Source organism: Mustela lutreola, chromosome 1 (assembly GCF_030435805.1).
Source record: "Mustela lutreola isolate mMusLut2 chromosome 1, mMusLut2.pri, whole genome shotgun sequence".
NCBI classification, from domain to species: Eukaryota; Metazoa; Chordata; class Mammalia; order Carnivora; family Mustelidae; genus Mustela; species Mustela lutreola.
In genome coordinates, this window is record NC_081290.1 from 183595553 (window position 1) to 183608208 (window position 12656).

Sequence of the window (12656 nt, forward strand, 5' to 3'; positions counted from 1 at the left end):
TCTGTCAAATAAATAAATAAAATCTTTTAAAAAAAAATAAATAAATCCCATTATCTAGTAAAGCAAAGCTTTCCTCTCTAGTCTTGTTCTTTAGAAATCTCTGGACCTCTTAGCCCTTGACTCTTCCATATAAATTTTAGAAAAAGCAATCAAGTTCCATTAAAATCCTATTGAAATTTTTGTTGGGACTGTAGTAAGCCTACAAACCAATATGAGAATTGAAATATTTACAATCTTCAAGTTTTTTCTGTGAAAGAAATAAGAAATACCCTAGGATTTCACTTCATTTATTTAGAATGTCTTTCTTTAGGGAATCTCGATAGTTTTACATTTTCTTCATGGAAGTGCTACACGTGTTTTTAAAATACTTTTTCCTGACGTTTTAAAATATGTTGTAAATGGTGTCTTTTGTTACATTTTAGGATTATTTTGGCATGCAGGAATCAACGGACTATTAAATCCTCCTTATTTCTACTTGCCCCAGGAGTCCTTGATTTTTCTCTGGAGCAATAGCGCCATTGGCAAATAAGGACCTCTCTAATTCTTAAGCCTCTCCATTCTTTTTCTTGCCTTACTGTATGTACCAGCTAAAGCTGTGGATACAGGCTCAAACAGAAGTGATGATACGAGGCCCCCTGGTCTCATTCCTGATTTTAAATTGAATGCTACTATTGTTCACCATTAAGTATAATGTTTGCTATAACATAATAATTTTTCTTCAGGTTATGCAAATTCTTGACTTGTTAAGAATTCTTATCATGAATTTATACTCAATTGCTATGAAATATTTCTCCATATCTTTTTTTAAAAGATTATATTTATTCATTTGAGAGAAGGGGAAAGAGCATTAGCAGGGAGAGGGGGAAGCAGACTCTCCGCTGAGCAGGGAGCCCGACCCAGGGCTGGATCCCAGAACCCCGAGATCATGACCTGAGCCGATGGCAGATGCTTAACCGACTAAGCCACCTAGACACCCCTCTCTGTATCTTTTAAAATGATTGTGTTATTTTTGTCCTTGAAGCTGTTAATTTCAAGAATCATACTTAAATACACTATGTATCTTCATACTTCAAAAAACTCTACAGGGGCGCCTGGGTGGCTCAGTGGGTTAAGCCGCTGCCTTCAGCTCAGGTCATGATCTCAGGGTCCTGGGATCGAGTTCCGCATCGGTCTCTCTGCTCAGCAGGGAGCCTGCTTCCCTCTCTCTCTCTCTGCCTGCCTCTCCGTCTACTTGTGATTTCTCTCTGTCAAATAAATACATAAAATCTTAAGAAAAAAAAAAAAGAAAAAAAAAAAACCTCTACATGACCTATCTTACTTGGATACTCTGTTGGGGCTTAGTTTGCAAATATTTATTTAGGATTTCTACACTGATGTCCCAAGCAAATAATCTGTAGTTTTCCTTTCTTACACTATCCTTGTCTTGTTTGGACATCAAGATTACATGACCTACTGTGATGAAATGAGCACTGGGTGTTACAGGCAACTGAAGAATTACTAAACTCTGCATCTGAAACTAATGATGTACTATATATTGGCTAACTGATTTTTTTAAAAAAGATTACACTGCCTCATAAATGAGTTAAGGAATATCCCTCTTTTTCTATTCTCTGTCACACTTTGTAATAATTTTAGTTTGTTCTGTAGAAGTTTAGTAGAACTTGTCTACAAAACCAATGGTCTCAGGAGCCTGAGGGGCTCAGTTGGTTAAGTGGCTGCCTTTGGCTCAGGTCATATCTGAGGGTCCTCGGATCAAGTCCCACTTCAGACTCCCTGCTCTGCTGGGAGCCTGCTTCTCCCTCTGCCTGCTTCTCCCCCTGCTTGTTTGCTGTCTCTCTCCCTCTCTCCCAGTCTTGCTCTCTGTCAAATAAATAAACAAAATCTTAAAACATCGAGACCAGTGTTTGTTTGGTTTTTTATTTGTGAGATGGTTTTTAAATTGCCTTAATGTCTTTAATAGTTGCAGCATTACTAAGGATTTGTATTTCTTCTTATTCAATTGGTAAATTACATTTTTCTAGAAATCTGTCCATCTATTTCCAATGTGTTATGTAGTGTGGAGACATTATGAACAACGAAATGGACAATTTTGCCCTCAATTTCACTTATGCTTCAGACTCTTAAAGTTTTAAAGTTGTGATTAAAAGATATCTAGGGAATACTAGTTTTTGAATTTTTTTTCTTTGATCACTCTTGCCATAGGCTTGTCTTATTTTACTGGTTTTTTTAAAAAAACCAACTTTTGGTTCTATTGCTCTTCTGTATTGTATTTTTGTTTTCTTTTTCAACAATCCTGGCTATTTTTCTCTTATCTCTTCCTTTCTGCTTCCTTTAAATTTATTGTTTTACTTACTTTATCTTTAAAATGCTTAACTTAAAGACACCTCCTCTTGGTATTGTGTAGAATTTAAGTCGATGTTATTATAAACAAACTTTCCCATTTTCTTTTCCTCAGTCTTTGCTGATTTTTGAAAGATGACACTGAATTGTATTCAGGTATTTGATTATCTTTACTGCATACACATCTAGCCGCATCTCTAAAATCTTTCTTCTTTGAGTCCCTTTTCCCATAGTGTCTTCAATATGGGTCTTTGTGTAACTTTTTATGGCTATATATGCCTGAAAATATTCTTATTATACCAAAACATTTAAATGAAAATTTGACTGGATATAAATCTAGGCTCAGAGCTCTTTTATTTTTTCAATACTTTAAAAAATATTGCCATTGTTGGGGCACCTGGGTGGCTCAGTTGATCCTGGGGTCCTGGGATGGAGCCCTATACCAGGCTCCCCGCTCACTGGGGAGTCTGCTTCTCCCCCTCCCTCTGCCCATCGCCCCTCCCCCACAACCGCTCATGCTCTCTCTCTCTCTCTCAAATAAATAAATAAAATATTTTTTAAATAATAAAAAATAAAAATAGCTGTTGTAAGGTCTGAGATCCTGATGATTCTTCTTCCGTTATAATTGATCTGCTCTGTCTCTAGAAACTTTTAGAATTTTATCCTTTGCCTGTAAATACTTTGTTTTCAATATAATATTACTAAGGTTAGCTTCTCCTCATCATTCTTGTTTGGTATCGCATAATATGAGGTCCTACAACTTTAATCGTGGGAGGTTTGTTTTCATTTCTTCAAGTATTTCTTCTCTACTTTTTCTCTCCTTGTAAGAGGACTTCAAACTTTTGGCCATTTTGACGTCAAACTTTCCAACTGAGTAAGTTCTTCTTTCCAGCTTATCTCTTGATTTAGGCAAAAGACCCTGCAGGCAGAGCATGCCCTGGTAGAAACTGCAACTGCTCCCTCAAGCAACAAGGACCGCCCTGAGCCAGCAAGACCCTGCCCAGGACTGACCCCAAGACAATGATCCACCTGACTTCAGCTGCCCACCTGCATCTACCCACCAACCTTTGTCCGACATTTTCCTTAGATAAACCTAGAAGCATTTTCAGCACCTCAAGGACTGTCTTCGAGACGTCAGTCCACTGTCTTCCTGATGTTGGCTTCACTGAAATAAATTCCTTTCTGGTTTCACCACCTTTGGAGAATGACCAAACTTGGTCGGTTTGGTACCCCCAGAGCCAGGTGCTCTTGTACCCCTGTGCCCTACAACACTCCTCTTATCTGTAAATTGAAGTTTGCATTACAATTCCATATTCTTTATCTCTTGGGTTCTGTTTTATATATTCTTTTTCTTCTTCCAGGCTTCCTGCAGGAAGAGCTCCTTAATCTGATCTTCCAGCTCAGCAATTTGTTTTCCGGCCATGTCTCTTCTATCTCAACTGTTATTTCTGCTATGACATGTTTTTCATGCCTGGTATTCACTCTTGACTTCCATGATTTTCTTACCAAATTTATTATGTTTATTTTATATTTGTTAAATGTTGGATTTAACGTTGGATTTAACGTATTTGTTCCTAGTGGCAGCTTTAATGCAGGCTGTTGTTTTCTTTTGAAGTTGTTGTGCTCCTAATGTGTCATTACTTTGGCCTGTGAGCATGATTTCTCTGATGGTATCACTTATTCTGTCTGAGCCTTTGGTGTGGGAAAAGACCAAAGGGCAAATCCCAGTCTCTGTCAACATCCAGTGAGATTAGGGAAGGGAGTAGGGATGACCCTAGGGTGGAGAGCTCGGGACACCAGAGTACCATAATTAATTGCTCTGACTGGGTATCATGCTATCAATCAACTCTTGAGGTCAGGATCCTACTTTCAGGCTTACTCCACCCTCCATGCCTCAAGGAGAAGCTGTCTTAAGAGAAGGTCCTCTTAGATTATAACTCGCCAGCCCTCAGGGCTAGAGGGAGTTGTGGTCGATTGATTGCTCGGTAAATGCTCAAGGACAGTCAACCCCCGGCAGTTTTCCACATTCTGGCTTCTGGTTCTCAGGTCACTTAAACCAGCAGTGTGAGCCTCTGTTGCTAATTCCACAGAAGTGTTTCAGGATTTCTTTTCCTTTAGTGCCTGAGGTTCTTGGTCATGCTGCTTCCAAGAATGAAGAGGTAGACCAGACAAAGTTTATTGGGCAGCAATAGCAAAGGTTATTGGGTGATAGTACAAAGTCCTGTAGAGGGAGGGGACCCAAGAGGGTTGCCTTTGGAATTTCTAGGTCTAGGGGATTCCACGAAATTGTTGGAGGGCTGTTTTAATCTGATTATCCCTCCATGTACTTGTCACCCAATCAGGTTTTTGCCCACATGCTCATCTACTTCTCAGGTAGTTGTTCACATGGGAAAAGGTGGAGGGCTCCTTTCAGGGTGGTATAGAATAAAAGGATGGTTATTCTACATCTTAGTTTCATGATGATTTCTCTCTACTGTTCTTCCAAGATTGATCTTGGGGTCAGCATCCATCCCTATCTCTATCTTGGCTAATTTGGAACTTTACATAGATTTATACTAGACAAATTATGCAACAAGTATCCTTTGGGACCTTAGCTACACTAGGAGAGCCCAAAATTCAAAATCTCCATTACAGTGCTTACTACCTAACTGAACCTCTTGTCCCCATCATCAGACAAAGGTTTCTGTGCTATTCTTGGTCTTCTTCACATTTCATTAATTGATGTTTTTCTTTTATGTAATTTTATGTATTTTATGTAAATACAGAATTAACCCAATCATGAAGCTAACAACAACAACAACAACAACAAAAACTAGAATAGCAGAGAGGAAGGCCTAGAGACTTTCTCTCCATGTAAGCAAGGTGCATTTTAATAGTGGTTTTCAAAAGGCTTTTCCATTTGCTTTGGTTAATCCAAAGGAGTAAGACTTTACAGAAGGGAAGTAGCAGGCTGCTAGAGGAGACATTTTAGACAAATGTGATTTTTTAAATTTCAAGTTTCATTGTGTAAAATCACACATTCACATAATAATTCTAATGAATGCTTATAAGCTAACAACAATTGTTGTAAGTCAACTTGTATCATTTCAAGTCTAACAGGTCAAGATCTACTTCATGATTTAGGATATGTAAGATTTCATGTAATATGGTCCTAACCTACACCATCAGCCTATCCCTCTAATTTTCTTGGTAATTCCTCAGTTGTACATTTTCAGCTTCTTCCCACCTCAAGATAAATCTCTTCACTTTCACTAGAAAAACTCTCCCTACATCTCATCCCCTGGTTTACTCCTACTGATTTTTCAGATCTTACCTTAAATGCCACTTCCTTAGGGAAACTTCTTGAACCCTACAGTCCCAGACTAGATCAGGACCTCATGTTACACAATCCCATAGTAGGTAATACTTTTAGAGCATGTACCTTAATGGTAATTAACCAATGAAATCAGTGGGGAAGAGTGAAATTGGCATAACCTACTGGGTAGCAGGAAACAAAGAATTTGGGTTTTTGTTTATTTGTTTTGTTTTGTTTGTTTAGCAAATAAATATCAGAGGCTCATTATGTTCCAGGCATCATGTTAAGTACCTGGGAATACAGTAGAGGAAGAGGCAGACCATTCCTCTTCACTTTAATCACCCATTCTTGAGACTCTTCCTTGGATCTTATCAGCACCTAAAATAATATCTAACTCAAACATACTAGCATAGACATGATCCCTTCTCAAGATCTTTCATGCCTTCCCTCTCATCTCATTTATGCTCCACAAACTCTTGAGCCCTCTGCTTTCCCATCAGTCTCCCCACCCCTTCCTATCCTCCTATATTTCTCTCTCCAGACTTCATGGTACTTGTTTTCAGTAATTTTCTTGCCTAGTCCTAAACTCCCTTGCTCCTTGGAAACCCACCGAACTCCAGTCCTGTATCAGTCTGATATCCAGGCTACCAAATGTTGTCGGAAAACCAATTCATGGTTTTCCCACCTCGTTTGGACCTCCTTGGAGCTTCCTATGGTCCAGCAAGTTTTCTATGTGTCCTAATCAACTCCCTCCCTCATTCTCAGCAGATTTTTCACACCTCCACAACTCAACTAAAGCTTCCATTCCTCTACTCTCACACTCTGTGGATGATCTGTTTCCTACTTCACAGAGGAAACTGATGCCAAAGGCAAAGTTCCTGCTCTGCACACTACCCACTTACCTGCAGACAAAGGGCCCTTGCTTCCTTTCCCACCCACACCTGAATAAAGGAGGCATCCTACCTCCTCACTGAAGAGTCCCTTGTGTTCTGAATTTCTTTGTACTTTATAGATGATCTCTCATTGCCTTGACCTCAATCTCTCTCTCTCTTTTCTCTTTCCAAAAATTCTCAAGTCTCTACCAATTAAAAAAACTAAAAACAAAAACCAACTTCTCTTAACTGTGTCCTCATGTACCTTCATTTCTTCAAAGATAAGTTTCTTGAAAAAATGGTCTATATTCCCTTTTCTTCACCACTTCCTACTCAAGCTTGGCTTCTGCCTTCAGTACTGAAATCCTGCATAAAAATCATCAATTAGGGGCACCTTGATGACTCAGTGGGTTGTGGCCTCTGCCTTCGGCTTGGGTCACGGTCCCAGGGTCCTGGGATCGAGCCCCACATCGGGCTCTCTGCTCAAGAGGGAACCTGCTTCCCTCTCTCTCTCTGCCTGCCTCTCTGCCTACTTGTGATCTCTCTCTCTCTGTCAAATAAAGAAATAGAATCTTGAAAAAAAATCATCAATTATTTCTTTGTGACTCAATTCAATTAGTTCTTTCCATCTTTATCTTCCTTGACATCTTTCTAGTGATTGAAAGTATTATCTCCTTCTTGAAATTCTTCTCTTTTAAGTTCTTTTCTCTCTAGATTCTGAAGGTATTTTCCCCCTCCCTATCCATTTTCATTTTATTTCTCTGGCCTCTCCTTGGTAAGGAGGGGATGCTTCTCTTTATTTTCCCACTCCTGTGAGTGCTAAGCAAATAAGATTCTATCCTTTTCTTTACTCCTTTATTTCGAAGGCAGGGGCATGGGGTAGATTTTTTTTTTTTGCTTGTTTTTGTATTTTATCTAAGTGACCTAAGCAAATAAATTTATTCTTCAGTCTTAGAGATTAAAAATGTATGCAAATTTGAAAATGATTTTTGTGGTTACAAACATGAGAAATTTAAGTTCAATAAACACTTAAATAATCTAAAGCGATCTGATAAAATCAGATCAAAATTAATAGTCACCAAAATTGGATAGATAACTACATTAAAAAACTGAAATGTACATAGTCCTAGCACCCAAAATATACCTACAAAACCAGGAATAACAAGTATACTAGTAAATTAGCTAATAAGGTTCCAGTTTTTACAATATAACACAGTTTCCAGAACAAAAGATGAGAAAAAAATGACTCTTTACTTGCTTGTAATGTTTATTCCCTTAAGAGATGAGTCATAATAGTAAAAACTCTAAAACAGGCCCCCCATGAATCTGTGGGTGTATCTCCTGAGCTGTAAGTAACAGGCTCCTCTACCAGCAAAAGACAACAAGTGCCTGGAATGTCTTCTCCTCCATGCTTGATAGTCCCACTGCACGATACCTTCTATCTACATCCTTGACTCCACAATCAATCTCTCAATTTTATTTATTTATTTGACAGACAGAGATCACAAGTAGGCAGAGAAACAGGCAGAGAGAGAAGCAGGCTCCTGGCTGAGCAGAGAGCCGGATGCAGGGCTCCATCTCAGGGCCCTGGGACCATGACCTGAGCTGAAAGCAGAGGCTTTAACCCACTGAGCCACCCACGTGCCCCAATCTCTGAATTTTCAACCTAGCTCTCTCCACTGAGCTCCAGAATTACATACCCAGAGCTTATGAACAGCAACGCAGAACGCATGACTCCTAGAACAACTCACTCTGTGTCAGCACACAGGCGTCATATATACTGATATCTGCAAATTATGTCTTCATAATACCTTTATATAAATATTAGCGAAATAAGGACAAAATGTCGGAATGAAATAGATTCTAGGCTCTTTGAGGACTGGGTTCCCATTTCATCCACCTTTGTATGTTCAGTGTCCAGCAGAGTAAATGGCACACGGTAAGCTCCCAGTAATTGATTGCGGCAGGTTTTTGACAGGAGTGAACAGGTGCAATCTTCAACATCTCTCGCTCTCCCTTATCCCTCACATTTCGTCACTGCCGCGATTGAAATCCATTGTTCCAGCAGCTTCCTATGGGTTGTGACTTCAGAATTTCTCTTCGGAGGGGATGAGGAGCAGCAGTCTGGCCGTAAGGAGAAGAGAGAGCCCTCTGTGACCTGGGGTCCTGTCCTTCCTTTTTGTCTGGACACTCTCATCATGGGGTCTCAAAGTTCACCATTGATGCCAGTTCTCTGAGCACGTCGTGCCTCTTCATACCTTCAGGACCGTGGCTTATGATGTTTCTTCTTCAGAGCCTCATCCGAACTTTTCCCACCTGGCCAAGCCTTCCTCAGCCTTTACAACTCTGCTCAAGTTTCATCTTTTGGAAGCCTTAATCTGAGCTAAATACCTCTCCTTTGAGCTCCCCATGCATACCTCTTCTCTTGGCTTTCACCACGCTAAATTACAAGTATTGGTTTATGGGTCTACCTGCCTCACAATAGCCTTCTGAAGCGTAGGCCCTGCTGTGAGCACTGTTTAATAGATGACACGCTGAAGCAGAGAAAGCACGAGCCACTTCCCCCAGGTCAGCGGCTAATAAGCAATGGGGCCTCAGTTCACACTCAAGCACTCAGATTTCAGAGCTGCCACCCTAAAGCATTGAATTCCCAAGGGCAGGGCCTGGCCCTTATTCACCCTGGCATCTCCAGTGTCTCCTATAGCACCTGGCACATGAATGCAATAAATGTCAAAGGAAACTGCATTTGTGGAATTCTGCTTAAAAGTTTAGGAATTTCCTAAGTGACTAAGAGATGATCCTTACCCTCAAAGAAGTTCCCACCCTAGTGGGGTTAGGGAAGATTAGGAAACTACTCCAATAATAGAAAATAACGAACTCAATGGGAAGTGACAGAGAATGGAGTAGCTTATACTGTGAAACCCTGGTATTAGAATGTTGAGGACCCTCTTTAAAATCAGCCCAGCAGCACGGACATAGAATCTTCCTGGGGGCACCTGGGTGGCTCAGGCAGTTGAGGGTCTGAGTCTTGATTGGGGCTCAGGTAATGATCTCAGGGCCACGGGATCCAGCCCCGTGTCAGGCTCCACACTCAGCAGGCAGTCTGCTTAAGATTCTTACCCCACCCCGCCCCTCACTCTGCTCTTACTCTCTCTCGCTCTCTAGCTCTGTCTCTCTCTCTGTGTGTCGCTAAAATAAATAGGTAAATTTTAAAAAAGAAAGAAGAACTTCCCGCAATTCATGGTTGTCTGAAAAGCCAAATCTAATGGGTGTTGATCAGTAAATTTTTGGAAGTCAGACTGGAAGATGTCAAGTGACAAGCTCTACAACTCTGGCCCAGGTTTTGCCCTGTTTATCAGGTCACCATACCAGTCATGAGCCACACATTTGTACTAGGAATGGTGATACAAAGAATAATTACCACAATAAAGATATAGAAAGCATGCTGGTAGAACCAGCCAATGGCTCCAAGAACGAAGATTAGGTGATATGACTTATGGAAGAGCAAAGCATCAAAATGATTCTATTATCTGGGACAACAGGCAAAATCAGTAAATGACATTTTAACTATCAGAATATATATATATATATATATATATATATATATACACATATATATATGTATATATATATATATATATATAAAGATTTTAAGATTTTATTTATTTGACAAAGATCACAAGGAGGCAGAGAAGCAGGCTGAGAGAGAGGAGGAAGCAGGCTCCCCGCCGAGCAGAGGGCCCGACGTGGGGCTTGATCCCAGGACCCCAGGATCATGATCCGAGTCAAAGGCAGAGGCTTCAACCCACCCAGGCGCCCCTCCACTTATATTTTTTAAAAAATCAATCACCCAGGAAAATGGTAACAGTAATTCTTATTTTAAAAGACCCAGCCGTTTTAGTTGGCCTTAATCTTAACTCTGGGTTGTAGCTGCTAAAAAGAAAATAAGCACAACCTTTGGTTGAATTAGTATGAGTAGAGGGTCTGGATCAAAGGAGAGATGGGTTTAGACTCTACCCAAGCTATTGTGGTTCAGTTTGGGGACAATATTTGAAGAGACCTTGACAAGCCAGAGTCCAGAGAGGCACAAGAAGAAAGAAACAGTTGAAACAATTAGATAGAACGTGATTTGGGGAATGCTTTGCCTAGACAATTAGAAAAAAACAACAACAACAACACATGACAATAGGTGTATGTCTGTTTGTAATGCCTTATACCAGAGAAAAGAACTAAAACTGGACCGAAGTCAGGAAGAAGCCTCTTTGAAGCCAATATGAGAGTGTATTTTCTACTGAAATGAACTGTTTCACATAGATTCCATGTGAGATGTGTAATGAAGCAGGAAAGCACGGCTTGATGCCATCTGTCAAGTGTCTAGAGATTTCTGTATCAGATGCAAGAATGGACTCCTATGATACTCTCTGAGATCCCTTTCAAATTACAATCCTAAGCAAATCTGTCGTCTGGGAGGAGATACAAAAATTTTTGAAATTAATTTCAAAGTTTAGAGAGAATCACACGTTCTTCACTTAGAGACGATCTTTCGCAGCTAAAACTAAACCTGAAAAATTGAAACCCGGGGCATGGTTACACATCTTTTAAAAGAGCCAAAGAAAGTTTTGCTTAAATAATCAATCCTCTAGTTTTACTTCCATATAGTTTTTTAAACATAGTGGGACCCATATGTTCATTAACATGACAGATTGGTGCATAGTTCGGGAGGACCTGTATTCTATACCCAGGAGAAGCTCTGATAATTGGCACAGGTCAGTGATTTGGATTTTCTCAGGTTCTTTCTGTCTTGTGTAATATAAAAAGCAAAGTATGCCTGCTAGCTTTGTAACCTCTTTTTTTCTAAGCAAAGTCATCCAATAAAGATCCCACCAGTTTTCAGTTTTTAACTAAATCTAAAATTCAGTCCTGAACCTACTGGTATGTTGACTTTTATTCAGTCCTAAAGGATAAAACAGTAAAAGTGCAGATGTTGTGCATGGTCGAGGAAACATGGTACATATCTTATTTTTCAGGTTCGTGGGCTCTCAGCTTCAGAAAAATGTGTACAGCACCGTGAGCCATGGAGGTTTTCTCCCCTCACATTTCAAATCACTCTTTCATTAACTCTTTGCTAATGCCTCTCCTCCTTCCTCATTTTTGTTCTAGGTTCAGTATGTTATAGAACTAATTCTTACCTCAGCTTCTCTCCCTTTTTCTTAACTCTTTATATATGTACACCCTTTTGGCTTTTGACAGGTTATTTTAACATTGTTTAATCAACCCAGTGGCAAATATACCGGACTCAAAGCATTAGCTGTGCACACTGCATTGGAAAGGTCAAGCAAATAGGAAATCTGGCATCCAGAGTCCTCTCCCCTTTGATACTAAAACTAGGGATGAAGAAGATGAGAATTGTATGAAGCTTCTCTTCTCTTTCTCCCTTTTATATTCTTTTTCCTGATGTGGTGATGGTGGTGGTAAGTGTGTGCATGTATCTGGGGGGATAAAAGGGGAAGAAGAGGGGAAAGGGGGAGAGAGAAGGAGGGGAGGAAAATGAGAATTGGATAATATTAATAATTGCTATAATATATATGGCTATCATTTAATTGAAACAAAAGTGCCTAAGAGACACACAGGGTTAAAATTGCAGAGAGAAAAGTAGATCTCTTGGACTGAGGGAACTGAGCTGAATCACAGAGTCCAAGCTTGGAATATTCAGTCCACATACATTTCTCCAGGTTCTATTTACAGCCTCCTGGTAATTTCCAGTGGTGCACCTGCTGCATTTCCAAGGAGGCAAGGTTTATTTTGGGCACAACCCCACCTACTTCTCCCATATCTCTGGTTTCTCTTTCTCTGACCTCCAGACAATCAGCATCCTCACACTGATCTCTGGTTTGTCAAAAACCTGCTGGTACTCCCTGCCACCTCTCTCTCCTCTTACCAGCCCCAAACCAAGTCTTAATCCCAGACTGTGCAAGGAGGTAGTTGAGCTAGTTATCTGATGAAAATAATCAGAAAAGAGTCTTAATTTCTGTTCGAAAGATACTTGAAAGAGGAGGTGTTGGCTTAAGTTGGGTCTCTATCTGCATTTTCTGGTTCTTGGGTAAGTAGCTTTTCATCCGATTCCCAAATTTCCACCCCCAGAGCACTTA